Below are 7136 nucleotides of genomic sequence, written 5' to 3' on the forward strand. Positions count from 1 at the left end.
CAAAACTTTGAAATCCCTGGTAGCCCTTCAGGCACTCTTTAGATTTTGGCAAACAAAATAAATTTAAGTAGCCTGAATAAAAACGAGCTTATTTTTAATGTACAATATTGTAAAAGAAACAAAACATCAGTCAAAAAATCGTTAAACACAAATTACTGTATAAAAATTACAATCATCAACTCAAATATTTGGTTCTAATTGAACAGAAATTTCTATGAACCTGTAAGAACTGTGAAGAACATGAATCAGTCTGTGTCGGATCCTGAATCTGACGTCACGGGTACGAGGAACCAACATCCAGGCCATTTGCTTTGTGATGTTTGCAAAGACTGCTACATTTTGCCGGTGGTACTTCACTCTTTGCAACATAGCACGCTGTTCTAAACAGATTTTTCAGGACTTCTTGTTGTGCTTGGGTTATTTTTAGTATTTTTTTTTTATTGGTGTTTGTTCTGGGAAAGATGCTGCAGACTGAGCAATAATGCATTTCTTGTATTTCTCATGGGTTCTTATGGGGTCTTTCCTAAAATTACTGGTCCCAGCAACAAAGGCGTGTGTCGAGTCAGGGGGAAACTCCCAGTTAAATTTGTGAAAGAACGCAAAAGCATTGACATATATTTTCCTTTCCTATGAAAGCCCGACAGGCAGGGCTGAGATAGATTTTGGTAGCCCGACTGGAAGACACAATAACCCCGGGACGTCGGCTAGAGATTTTGCGAGCCCTGGGCAGGATGTCACGTATTTAGTTGCCCTCCATGTTCCGTGTCTTAGTGTCTTTGCTGTCTACACGTGTGTCTCCAATAAAGGTTCAGCTTTAGTCACAGAATATTTTGTTTTTTGCCAAAAAGTAATCATTCCTCATTCCTGGTCTTCAGCACTGCCGTCCTTCATCTGTTTTTTGTGTGTCTCCAGCACATCATCATAGCTGGTCTCAGTCCCTTATTACAAACCTTCCCTCTCAGTCTTGCTGCAAATCACCCCTGATGCTCGTCTCTACGTTTTGCATCTTATTAACTTTTTCCTGTATATGCAGGTAATGAACTATTTGCCTAATCAGCACCAGGCTCTTGTGCTGATGCTAAAATGTCGGTAGGTAATTACAATTTGCTACCTGAGGAGTTTAGTATGCCCCTGGCTGCAATGCATTGTGGTCTTTAGTATGTGTGTGTGGAATCTGGGCTCTCATTTTTAGCCCATTCCTTTGCCTGTGATCTTTGAATGTGAAGGCAAAGTAGCAGCACCCTTGCACCTCTGCTGTTTTAATGTATGACACTGACAACTGTCTGTTTGTAAAAGAAGCTGAGTCTCAGTCAGTCTGAGCCAAAGCTTTATCAGTGTGGTGCTATCCCCACTGCTGGACATCCAGTGTGACCGCACCCCGTCCCATCCTGCTGATCTCAGCACGCACGCCACACCCACCCTAAGGCATTACAGGAGTTCACAGAGCACAGTGCAGGGCAGTGTGGGGGTTACTTGGGGAAGGGATGCTTTGTTGGACGGTGAGTCTGTGCAAACCTCTAATAACCCAAAGAATAAAACCTGATCCGCTGGATTTGGACATTATGAAACAAGAATCCGGCGGCATTTGGTCCCCAGTGACCCGAGCTGCTGTGCTCAGTGTGCGTGTGGACATCCTGCAGTCTGCAGGACAAAAGCAGCTCAAGGACGTTTCAAAGACACAGAGCGCAGTAAAGGCCAGGGTTTTAACAGGGCAGTGTAGCTTTCAGCTATACAACAAACTTGTTTAGTTGACACAAATGATGTTTGCAATTTCTCATAACTTCAATGTGTTTGTACAATCAGTGAGTTAAATAGCAGAGAATATCATGCAGATCCTCTAACAGCCACTTGAGACTGATCCAGAAAACCGAGCCGGTCCCCACAGACTTCCACGTTCAAATCCCCGACTTACAGCACAAGTAACCACGTTTAGAGCCTGGTATAAAAACTGTATGCACCTTAATTCCTTTGTAAACCTTTAACGTTGGGGGCGTGGCCATCTGTAGAGCTAATTCAAGTAATTAAATTAGACCTGTCTCCGTGTTTGCTGCTGGTGCCTTTTGGAGTACCAACGATATCTGTGTGATGAATTCACAGCCAGCCCATCTATAGTTGGGGGCACCTGACTGAATTTTAAGATTTTTAAGACTTTTTAAAAATCCAATATTCAAATATATCAGCAAATGATTATTTCTTTCTTTCAGACACAGAAAATAAACTAACATTTGTTATTTGTAGTAATTTAATGATTTGTGTACTTGTCCAGCTGTGCTGAGATCAGCTAGATTTTGTGTTTGTGGCATCGGTGACAAATTGTGCAACGTCAACACTCACACCATGAGTGAAAGGTTTCCCTCCTGTCTCCTCTTTACTTTTTAATTTTGAGCCATTGTTTGTCATTAATGTGTATACCGATAGACCAATAAATAGGTCAGCCAATAACATCGGCCCACTGGTGGTCTGAGCAGCTTGCTGATATTAGCTGATAAAACACTGGCAACTGTCAAAGCACTAACAATTAGGCTTCACCATGAAAACTACCAATCCAAAGGGTGATGTCACAGTAGAAGTCAGGAAAAGTGTTCTAGGAAATGTCAATATTTTGTTACATTTTCTAGGATAAATATCAAAATAAAAGGAAGAATTTTCAAATCAGAAGTGAAAATGATTATTTAGTTTAGCCCAAAGATATTCAGGTTAGTGTGACATTAAACAAACAGATTGTACATTTGAAGGGCTGGAAACCAATCTGTGGCTGTCTGTTGAATATGAATCCACTATGGAATATGTTACCTTGAGTTTCTGGATGATTAATAATTAAATTATTACCACTGGCTCTGCTACGACGAACAGTAAAGAAACCTAAAGGGGTTAAATACAGGGGATATATTTGTGCGAAAAATGATTTCAATTATTAATAAACTGCAGGAGTGGATATCCATGGATTAGCTGTATCACCAAAGAAACATGTTTATCTTTGCCGAGCATTTCCATTATGTAAGTAAAACAGCTTAACGGCTGGAATTAATCTTCTTCTCCTTCCCTGTTTCTGGATTAAAACAGCTGTCCGTGCGTCTGCATGTACCTTTCTAATTTTAGACCATTTTTGTCTAGCTTGTTGCATCATTTTGGCGTGGTGTTATTTGGAGAGTGAAGTCTAATCCACAGATTTCACATGAGCTAACAAAGCTGCTGCAGCCTGGCCACAGGAGAGACTCACAGCCAGCCTCAGCTGCTGCCTTCAGGTCAGAAGATGAGCTGGGCCTTTTTTTTCTCCTCACCTTAAAAATCAGGTCATCCAAATTTACTCGAGTGAATTGAAAGCAGTCACTTCACTAACAAATGAGCATAAACTGGATGTTAATATGTAAACACGAGTAAGACAGGCTGCTAGCAGGCTTGAGGCTGGAAACACATCTGCCTTTGTGGCCCTTGAAAACATATACATAGTTACTGGGATGTCCAATGATTAGCCCTAATGGCTACATTTGTATCTTCTACCCTTATTACTGACAGTGTACTCTGGATCAAAACAAATGGCACTGTCCTCTGATAAGAAAATGAAGTGATGCCATGCTGAATGCTGCTGAAGACACCGAGGTCATGGCCTAGGTGCTGGTTTGGTGAATTTTAGTTCAGCAAAATGAGCAGGAGTTTAAATCTGGACTTTTAAGTCTTTATTCTTAAATTTGATATTTTCTGAAGGAATTCTGAAGTTCTCCAATAAAATCTATGAAAACATGAAAATTCCTTTAAAACTATGAATAACCCAGATGGGAAACTGCATTTGTAAGCAGATGTTTTAGGATTTTCACACACGCACACAAATCTAAAGTCGTTTGGTCACCTTCAGCTGAGGTGTAATCCAGGATGCATGACCTCTATCCTTCCAATAAAAAGCCACCGTATGCGTATGATAGTGTTTCAGCTTGTAGAAACGCTGTGCAGCAGCCATATGCTATGCAGTATTAGTATTTACTCACATGATATGCTGCAGTCCACGGCCTCACGTGTAGTTACTGTCAGTGCAGACGAGTCTCGTCCAGCGGCTCCGACCGTCTGCGGATCTCAAACAAGCAGCCGTGTCTAAAAACACCACCGCTCTCCAAAAGCATCCTCTCCGTCTACAGCATCGCGGACGACGGATAACTACGAAGCCTCTCGGGCGCGAACGAGAAGCGGATAAGTCAGCAGAATGTGAGTGAGAGAGAGAGCCTGACGCGAGAACAAGCGATGAAGAATCCTACCGTCTTTCAGCGGGTGGATGGAGCAGTGGGAGGGGCGCTGGTGCTGCTGCTGCGGATGAGGACGGAGGCAGCATCGGCCTGCTCCACTTCAACACCTACACCGAGCTAACCGCCGCGCTGCTGCGTTCAGGAGCCCGTCGTACACAAGCGATTCAAGGGACCCAGCAGGGATTCATAATGTAAACGTCATTATACTGCTGGCCTGGATGGATTAGGAGAAATAATAGCAACTGTGATACCTGTGCATCCCCACTGTGGGGTTCTTCGCACACCTTCATAATAAATTTTGCTCTGGCTTCTTCACTGGCACCGAGCGCTCAGGTTATCGTGCCTTACAAACGTGTCACCAACACGACTCATCATCCAAGTCTAATTTGTAAAACAATGCAACATGTTTGTGTTGCAGTAGTTTAGTGTTGAGCATCTACAGAGACCCCTTCCTGTTAAAAGCAAGTTTTTCCTTCCCACCGTTGCCAAGCGCTTGCTCATAGGGCGTGTCTGGCTGTTTTTACCTTACTCTATAAAATCCCTCAGGCGACTGTTAATGTGACAAAAATAAATCTGAATTGAACTGAATGGAAAATGTTACTTTGGCTGCTACATGTCACTAAGCTTCGACTCGACAGAACAACAACAATAATATTAAGATTAGCAGCAATAATGAGTCATTATATGTCACCACTCAATTTTAGCTTGAGACAGCTTCTCTTTTTACAACATTGAATTTCACTGCTTTACATTCCCAACTGCCAAGTTTGGTGAGGTGGTCGATCTATATATGGCGTTTAGTAGAATAGATATAGTCCTCAATAAACATTATCATTTAATGCAAAACAAGTGGATAGTCTGTTCTGGGAAGGGGATCTTTCAAACAGCTGTGACTCAAACAGCAGCTGCTGGGTGGGACAGAGACAAACTAAAATAGACTCTGAGCTGTGCCAGCTTGAGCCACTGTAAACCATGAATCACAACACTTTACTAAGACTGATGCTATTCAGCGGTGTGCTTCGTTGACCCTTAGAACAGTCTAGACATTTCACTAATGATTTGTTTCGAAAAAACAAAACAAAAACACGTCTGCAGCTTCTTCTTTTTTTTTTAGATCAAACATAAAATGATTTTTCTTTGATTAAAAAAAAAAACTGATGACGAAAAACTAGATGACACTTGAACAGGATGACACTGTTGTTCATCGTCTTTGGACTGCTATGACTAAAGAAGTACTCGACCCCGCTGGTGCTATAATAAGTATTTGAAGCACTTTGTACTGCCATAAGATTTAGTGCAACTCAAACGTAAATAAAGCCACACGAACAAAGTAGTTTAGAGTTTCCACAAAAACAGAAGAACTTTCTGTGGAACTTGTGCAGGAACCCATTGATAATACCCAGAATACATGTCTGCTTGGAAGTTGTGTAGAGCCACAGTAGGCGGCCCACTGTGGGCCCTAGTGCTGATGTGAAATGTAGGAGACATCTGGGCCTGCACTGTGGGTTGGCTGTGGGCTGCCTACACAAAGCAGTGAAATCTCACAGTGTAAGCAGGCAGTAGGCTTGCAGCATACCCACAGCGTGCCCACACTCAGCTGCCCTACTCTACAGGGCCCAGATGTGGCCTCCATTTCACGCCAGTACTGGAGTCCAGATGTGCACCATGGTACATTACCACCACCAACTGATATGGAATATGGAAAAAATACTACTTTCAAATGCTCCCTTATTCACAAGGGTTCCCACATTAGCAGCAGCACAGATTTGATTTGGCAGATTTCTGAACCGGGGTTCTTTTAACTTCCATGTTACTGAGACTTTGAATCAATCATTTTCTTCAAGCGTCGTCTTCCTGACAATGTAATAAATCTGTAGTTTCATCATGTCCACAATAGTCACATTTCCTAATAATTTGCTAGTGAATGTGCCCCCGTGGACCCACAGTGGGTAGGTGTGGGTGAACTGTGGGACTGTGGGGTAACTATGAGTTTTTATGGGCAAGCCTATTATATGTTGGCCACAGAAGGCCCTCTAAGGGCTGAACTGCCATGGCACCTACATGGCCTAACCTATATGAGCCTCAAACATGGGTAACTCATTCATACAATCAATCAAGTGTTTTTGCCTAACAGACGACCTGCTTTTCCTCCCGGGCCAAACCAAAGCAAAGAACTGAACAAAGGAAGATTTGGGGTGGGGGCGTGTCTTAGCTTGACCTTTTTTGCTTGCACAAACTTTGCTCATGCTCCATTAGTAACAGATCAGTACTTCATGGTTGATGAGCTCATAATAGTTTTACAGGTTACACTGAAAAAGCGGCATCCATTCTCTAAGCTAAATGTGTTTAATGCTATAGCTGAAATTTTGATTGACATAGCAACAGTAACTAAGGAGTGGGCTTAATGAATTCATTTGTGACATTTTCAGTATATAATGGTGCCCCGTGAATGTATACAGCCACGTATTATTTCATAAAGTTTAAAATGTTGATTGCTACATCTTCAAAAGAGCAACGCCTTCATATGTTTATGTAGGTCGGGCATGCTGGTCTCTGCTTACTCTGAGTGCTCTTCCAAGAGGGTGTTGCCTAAGCTCGCATTTGTTTTTCTAACGTCGGCGCAAAAAGCCTGTTAGAGCAACTCAAGTGCATCACAGCCATAGCACTGATGCAGCATCCTCTCAGATGACCGGCAGGCTCCTTTAAATGTCAGACAGCTGTTAGCCGCACGGCTCGGATGCCCGGCCTGCCGCGCCCTTCTCTCCAGACGAGCCGCCTTCCTCTGCCCTGAAATGTCTTAGCTATTCCAGCTCTCTTCTCCCTCCCTCTGACATCATCTCAGTTCTCTGACAAATGGAAGGACACACACACACACACACACACACACACACACACACACAC

The 7136-nt window shown here is 42.8% G+C and overlaps 1 protein-coding gene across 2 annotated transcripts in view; it reads right to left on the minus strand.

Moving 5' to 3' along the window:
• map1aa (microtubule-associated protein 1Aa) overlaps window positions 1–7136 on the minus strand; it is a 67227-nt gene that overhangs the window by 42848 nt on the left and 17243 nt on the right. Inside the window, exon 1 of one of the 2 annotated variants that reach the window (XM_005937945.3) lies at window positions 3984–4050. The exons of the other annotated variant lie outside the window; for it this stretch is intronic. The gene's annotated coding sequence lies outside the window, so the exon portion shown is untranslated. Of the gene's footprint in view, window positions 1–3983; window positions 4051–7136 lie in introns of those variants that run through there. 2 annotated transcript variants of the gene reach the window in all.

The sequence above is a fragment of the Haplochromis burtoni genome, unplaced genomic scaffold, assembly GCF_018398535.1.
Source record: "Haplochromis burtoni strain Fernald_Lab_line unplaced genomic scaffold, NCSU_Asbu1 Contig_231, whole genome shotgun sequence".
NCBI classification, from domain to species: Eukaryota; Metazoa; Chordata; class Actinopteri; order Cichliformes; family Cichlidae; genus Haplochromis; species Haplochromis burtoni.